The sequence below is a fragment of the Terrapene carolina genome, unplaced genomic scaffold (genome assembly GCF_002925995.2).
Source record: "Terrapene carolina triunguis isolate 2854851 unplaced genomic scaffold, T_m_triunguis-2.0 Scaffold629, whole genome shotgun sequence".
NCBI lineage: Eukaryota > Metazoa > Chordata > Testudines > Emydidae > Terrapene > Terrapene triunguis.
Genome location: NW_020664980.1, coordinates 7,739,385 through 7,746,570, shown reverse-complemented (window position 1 = coordinate 7,746,570; position 7,186 = coordinate 7,739,385).

Genomic DNA, 7,186 nt, shown 5'->3' with positions numbered 1-7,186 from the left:
AAACAAATGTAATTTAATCTGAAATTATGGTTTTGATGAAGGAATTACTGGATGAAATTCTATGGCCTGTGTTCCCACAATAGGTCAGATTAGAGGAACATACGAGTCTGTTATAGCCTTAAAATCTATTAATCTAACACTCCTGCCTTATATAACAAACAAGAAATGCAAAACATTTTCTGAACAACATTTTAGCTTCCTGATGGTACTTCTATTCTAGGTCTGCTTCTCTTTTGGGCCTACAAGGAGTGGTGGGTAGATGCCATCACGTAGTGGCATCTTACTATTGGTCTTCAGGGTCAGCTGCTCTATTATCTTCCTATTGCGTTTTCCCAGTGATCACTCTGTTTCCTCACCTATCAGTGCTGGACAGTTACTGAGTTTTACTTGTTACAAGTGCTGAAAATTTGTTTGCACCTGGAGCTCTATCCAATAGGATTTCCCTTTGCTGCAGCTAGGAAGCAGCAATGCAAAGGCGGCATAGACTGATCTGAATAAAAAGACATCAGCCCTAAATTATATTTTTTGGAAAGATGAAAGTGAGTTAACCCCAGGTATCTAGGTTATCCCAGCCTGGTGATTAGATCACTCCGCCATTCCCTCTGGTCAGGAACATTCCATCTTCCTGCCCAATGAGCAGCTTTCTCTGTTTAATATTAAAAAACCCCAAACAAGCTGCGTTTATACTGGATCCAACCCCTCTGCCTCCTGTGCCTCTCCCAGGCCTTCAACATCCTTTAGCAGTTTGTAAGGTGATTTCCCACTGGGGCGGTTGATCTGTTCTCACACGCGCCCCACGCAAGAAATGGAGGCAACATGTGGAGATGTCTCACCTTTAAAGGGTTTGTTTCCCAGACAGGAAAATGACTAATAGATCCATTATTCAAAGCAATAATTTTCTCACTCCAAGGCCATGAAGGGATAATGAGCAGTCCAAGGTTTGTGGCAATGTATCTTGGTTTTGCGGACTTCCCAGAAATGATTTTCAGCAATACAGGTCCCACCCACTTAACATAATATTGCAACGTTTAGACATTTTCTTCCTATTTATAGCTTTAGTTTGAGTTTTCTTTGGTTGCCTGTCACTAGTAGCTCATAGCCTGAGCATCCCCAGAACCAGCATGAACAACCATTATGTTGCAAATGCAAACCTTCATCTCTTCGATTTAGCTGTCCCTCAGTCACACACAAACCAGCAAGTAAGCTGTTTTCAAGGTGCTCTGGTGCTACTGTAATGGGGAGCCATTAGCACTAAGACAGAGAGGTAATGCTGGAGTCTCTGAGGAATGGTTAATTGTGCTTGACACAGCATCAATTCCTGAGCAGCTCTCTGCAGTCTCCAAAGGATCATGCCAGAGGAGGGCTCCACAGCCTTCTGCCCTGGCATGCCTTCTACTGACACATGGAGCCCTCTGCTAGTGGAAGATAATCTTCTGCAGGTGCTGTGCAGTGGAGTTACTGCTCCCCATATTCTGTTTTCACTCCCCACTACTGCTCTGACCTGCACAACTGCCGTGCGTGTGTTTGTGTGTGCACTGGCTTGTGTGCGTGAGAGTTCTCAATGCAGAAGGGGCTGTACAGAAAATATAATGCAGCTTCTGGCCTCTTGGCTTTACTCTGTTAAAGTACTTATATGGCTCCCATCACCAAAGTATCTGAGCATCTTAATGGCAGGGGCAGGTAATCAGTCTGTCAAGGAGGGGCTCAGCATCTTGCAGGAAAAAGCAGATTTTCACTTTGCCGTGCTGACTCCGTCAAGAATACAAGTGCAGGGTCTGCTCCTACAAAGCCTCCTGGTGCACAACTCTCCCTTGCCTACAATGAGGGATGTGTCTGCTAGTCATACCAGAGTGAAATTTACCCCCCTGCAGAGGGCCAACTTGAGGCCTAGATGCCACTTAAATCCCACCTGAGCCATATGTTGAGAGCTGTGGTAATAAGAATGCAAGGACCACTTTCTCTAGTTTCCCAGGTTTCTATTTTTATCATAAATATACTGTACTATATCAATCTACCCCCTCAGTAACCTAGTGCTCTGTAAACAGGAGAGAGAAAGCAAACAAGGGACCATTCTCAGAAAAGCAAAGGTAACCACATCTGAAAAACTAGAGTGTAACTCTCACAAAGAAGGGAAAAAGAAAACCGCTTTCGGACCAATTGAGCTAACTGATTTTTTTTTAGTAGCCCTGGCTGGAGCTCAGAAGTAATGAAGCATAGCGAAATGGAAAACAAATTGCCTCTTTGAGACAGTTTTTCTGCATTGCAGTGTGTGAAAGATCACCAGAGAAATAGGACTGGAACAAACAGGGCACTGACTATTTTTTATTTTCAGTGGACCGGCTGGGGGTTTATCTAATGAGAAATCAGTCACAACGCATCTCCTATGTTTCCTCCAGAGCACTTTGCTGCCACTGACTAATTAGTGCCGTGGCTGACTGAATTCCATTTGAAACGTATTTTAGAAAAGAGAAATTATTCTAGATGTTCATATACATCCTCCCCGTCCACCCACCAGTCCTATTGTTCTCTCTGTGTATATATGTACGTTCACACACACATACACCCCATGCAAATACTCTATAGTCATATCCTCAAGACTTGCTCATCCAAAAACTTTAACATTCCCATTTAACATTTAACTTTTTTTCTGGTGAGGTGGGAGGGGGGAATATTTTATTTGTTGCTACACCTCGTTTTTTGATTTATTTTATTTCTATTTCTAATCGGGGAAGCTCCTATATTCCCCTGGCGTTTGGAACTTGCACTCTGTACAGCTTGACCCCCAGAGCCCTAATTAGTTAACCTTCAGGGTGCAGTGAAAAATCCATCTATTTACCTGAGCTACTGAGGATGAGGTGAAGGTGAAGGTCGGGGCAGAGGGAATTGGTAGATATTTAGTGCTAGATTTCCAAAAGGGTTTAGGGGCTAGCTCCGGGTTTAGGCCAGTGATTTTGGTGCCTTTGTGGGCACTGAGCTCTATTGAAAATTTGACCTCAGCTGTGGGTGGTGTTCCCTGGTGAAAAGTCTTACCCGTGGCCAATCCTTTATACTATGTTGTGTGTTTGGATTTGTGGGATGGGTGCCCATGGCAGAGGAAGAGCACCTGTTGCTATTTTTTAATAAATTTGAATAAATAAGTACTAATAAATGCATGAGCATACATAATACGCTGGTAGGAATGTTCACTTAAATGTGCAAGTCTCAAAACTTCATGCGCATATGGCAGAGACCCTTGCTTTTTATGATGTTAACATTCTGAAAAACTTTATAAGATTCCACTGGAGAAAAATAAAGAATTCTAAGATTCTGCAAAAAAAACCCAAACACACCCTTGATATGAGAGTTTTGCAATTGATTTCCATGGGGCCAAGACTTGGCTCAGTAAAATATAAGCTGGTCCTAAGAATTTTTCAAAACACTTAATGCCAAAATCTTTCCTCAGATACATGCATGGGGTTCCCATTAACTTCAATGGCAGGTGTGCGTGAGAGTATCTAAGTGAACATTTTAGCCCTAATTAACCTTTCATCATTCTGGAACAGCATAGGTTTTGAAGTATATGGTTGAAATCTTGGCTCACTGAAGTCAATGGCAAATCTTCCATTGACTTTAACAGGGTCAGGATTTCACCCTATATGTCTACTTATCTCATAGTAGAGGAAGGACAGAATAGGCCATATCATGCTGGGAAAATATGTAATGTGCAGTCAATCAGCTGGAGACAGAGCAAGAACAAGCACATAGTCCTTGTGAAATAAGGAGGGCATTTTCACTACGTTGCCATGGTGTTTGAGAGGAATGTGTTTCTTAACAACATTGATGGCACAGAAATCTCAGCTTCAAAGGTAGAATTTACCTTTCATTTTCCTTTTATTGACGTGCTTTTAAAAAAAAAGAAAGTGACTCTATTTAACAGACCTACATTCTGTGTATTGGGGATTAAAATATATAGCATGTTCTGTTCTGATTATTAAGAAGTAGCATCTTAGCTACATAATGAGGGCTCTTAATGCTAAAAGGGTTGAAGGAAAAAGCACATATACACAGAGCACTAGAAAAGTATTAATCTGCACTAAGAGCTTTGTTCTTTGAGGCCAAATTCTAGTCTGAGGTTGCCTGGGTGAAAGCCGGGGTTGAGTTGGGAGCATGGTGTTTATATTAAATAACTTGAAATATATTAAGCAGCTCCTCATTACTTTCTCTTGCTATTACTTGTATATAGAACTTTTCACCACAGAGAAGCCCAAAGAGCTCACATATGTATCCAGCTGAAATATATACACTATAGACACAAGTGACTTCAGTCACCACTGAAGTGCAGGATGAAGTAAGAATCATAGAATATCAGGGTTGGAAGGGACCTCAAGAGGTCATCTAGTCCAACCCCCTGCTCAAAGCAAGTAAGGCAACTATTTAACAGTGCACAGCATGGGTATGTGGCATTTTAGAACCGGAAGTGAAGATTACTTCTGTTGACACTGCACAGGGAATGTAAAGCCAGAATGTAATTACCCCATTGGCCAGGATACTGTGGTTAACTCTTCTGAAAAGGGTCTTGAGGACTTTACTGACCGCAAGAACCTTGGTTTTACATCTCCTCCCACACAGCACCTCCAGCAGCTCATTTTTCCTAACCAACAGCTCAATGTCCCCTAACAATACGTGCAGGCTTTGGGCAGTCTTTTGCAATGGACAATCTTTTAGGCATAACATCATAAGCATTATGTATTGCATGGGAAAAAAGCCACTTACCAGGACTGTTGACATGTCTGAAAGATTAATTGGAGATCTACTCTGACATCTGCCTCCAAGTTTCCGATTCTTCTGACTGAAGTAAGAACCAGTGTGCTGTATCCATCTGTGGAATTTAAATTATTTAATCCCCCCCCATGGCAAAATAAATGCATGAAAATGTTCCAAAGAAGTATAATATTTTACACAGGTGCTCTCTAGAATCTGTTTTTATATCATTTATGAAAGGAAGTTCAGGGGGTTTGGCTTGGTTTCAGTTGACATATTATTACCACAGAATCATGGCATACTTCTCCGAAAGCTAGAAACGCACAAATTGCACAGTGAGAACTCCGATATAAAATTAATAGATTCATATGCATCAGTCTTTTAGTAGCCTTTTTTATTCACCTATTTTTGTTCATCGTCGTCCATGTAAAATAAAAATTCTGGGGAAAATTTTACAGTGTGCAAACAAAAAGAAATCCGCAGTTACTGAAAGAACAGATTTGACAGCTGAGATCCATAAGGACAAAACATTTTATGTACACCATAGTTTGTTTTGTTTTAAAAAACCTTTGTGTCCAAAGCAATATGTTGTACTGGGAAGACTCAGTTTAATGCTAACGTGATGTTCCTGCTATCCTGATCGTATGGCAAAAGGTGTATTATGAACAAGCAATAAACATGTGGATGAGTGCTGAAGTTGAAAGTCAAGAACCTTCAGACACCTGGGCAATGAGGACATCTAGTCTAGTATGACTTTACTTTTGGAAGCGAATTAAGCATGATTTACTTGTATACAACGATTGTTTTGGTAACTGAGACCTAACTTGCAGCATGCAGTTATGTTGGTTCCTCATATAGTTGGAACTTTCATCAGCCAATCAGGCTCTTTCTTCACGCCTAATGCCTAGTTTAACATTATTAAGCTATGTTGGGCCAAGGGCTAAACTACAACTGATAAACCATTGTTAATATCAGAAACACAGTGGGATAGTAAATTACAAAACATCAAGAAATATGTTTGATGAGAAAACATTTTACCACCCTTTGACATCACTGCTTTAGCCACAGAGGCAAATAGTTTCTTCCAAAAGAAGAAATGCTCCTTTTTTTCCTCCCCAAAGAAGTACTTGATTCAAATCTTCATGCCTACAAGATTTTCTCATGCACCTCTACCTCAATATAACGCTGTTCTCGGGAGCCAAAAAATCTTACCACGTTATAGGTGAAACCGCGTCATATTGAACTTTCTTTGATCCGCCGGAGCGCGCAGCCCCGCCCCCCCGGAGCGCTGCTTTACCACCTTATATCCAAATTCGTGTTATATCGGGTCGCGTTATATCAGGGTAGAGGTGTATTTTGTTTGTAAAATTTAACACAGGCAATAAATCTGTTACACAATCAAAATCATCTGACGAGTATGGGGAAAAGTATATATAGTCTCTGAAAGGCAACAATTTAGAGAGAAGATATAAATCCACGATAGATTGTTTTTGCCTGAGGGTTTTATAACTATACAATGATTTCTAATATAAGGCCAGGTTCTTCCATCCTTACTCACACTGAGGGATGCCGTTGCCTTGATCTCCATGGGACAGCTTGTGGAGTTAAGGTACTAACTCACGTGAGCAAAGGTGGCAGAATTTAACCCATCACTCCTGTGCCATATAAAAATTTTGTGCATAAGGGTTTCTTATAGAACTAATTAGGATGGAGAATGAAAAAACAAATCAGAACTTCTAATAGAGTGTTTTTTCGAAGGTCCATATAAAAAAAACCAGTCAAAAGTTCTTCCTTACCCTGTTTTGAGAGAGCTTCTCCTAAAGGATGGTGAGCATCTTGAAGGGAAAATAAACCAAAAACAGGCTGCTTGACATTAAAAAGTGTTGGTCATCTGGGTTTTTATTTTTGGTCATCTTTCCTCTGAAGAATCCCGCAGACTAATGTATGTCTGTTGATGTGACAAAATGGTGTGAATCTCTATCTTGTAATATCCCTGTGATATTCTATTCCCCACAGCATTTCGTAGAATGATTTGCTGAACGAATGAATCATTTCCAAGACTGGCTATATCTCCCCTTATTTTTTTCCTATAAGATTTAAGGCAATCTCGATTGAGTCAGTGTTGGTCAAGGCTTTGATTAGACCTGGGCTGACAGTTTGCAACGAATACTTTTATGCACTGAATTTTCACCCTTTTTGCTGTTTCCAGTTTTTCTAGTCAGAGGAATCAGTCATGGTTTTGCCATGAGCCATTGCTGTGCTGCCCCAGGAGCAGCCCATGAGGAAGACTTGAACTCGGGGCGTCAGTCTTCCTGTTGGTCCTGCTGCTCCAGAGAAGGTGCATGCTATGCTGTTCAGGGTCTATAGCTGGTGCCATGGATGCTCGTTGGTGTGGCGGCGACATAGCTGTGGAGTGTTTTTTGTGTGTGTGTGTGTGTGTGGGGAG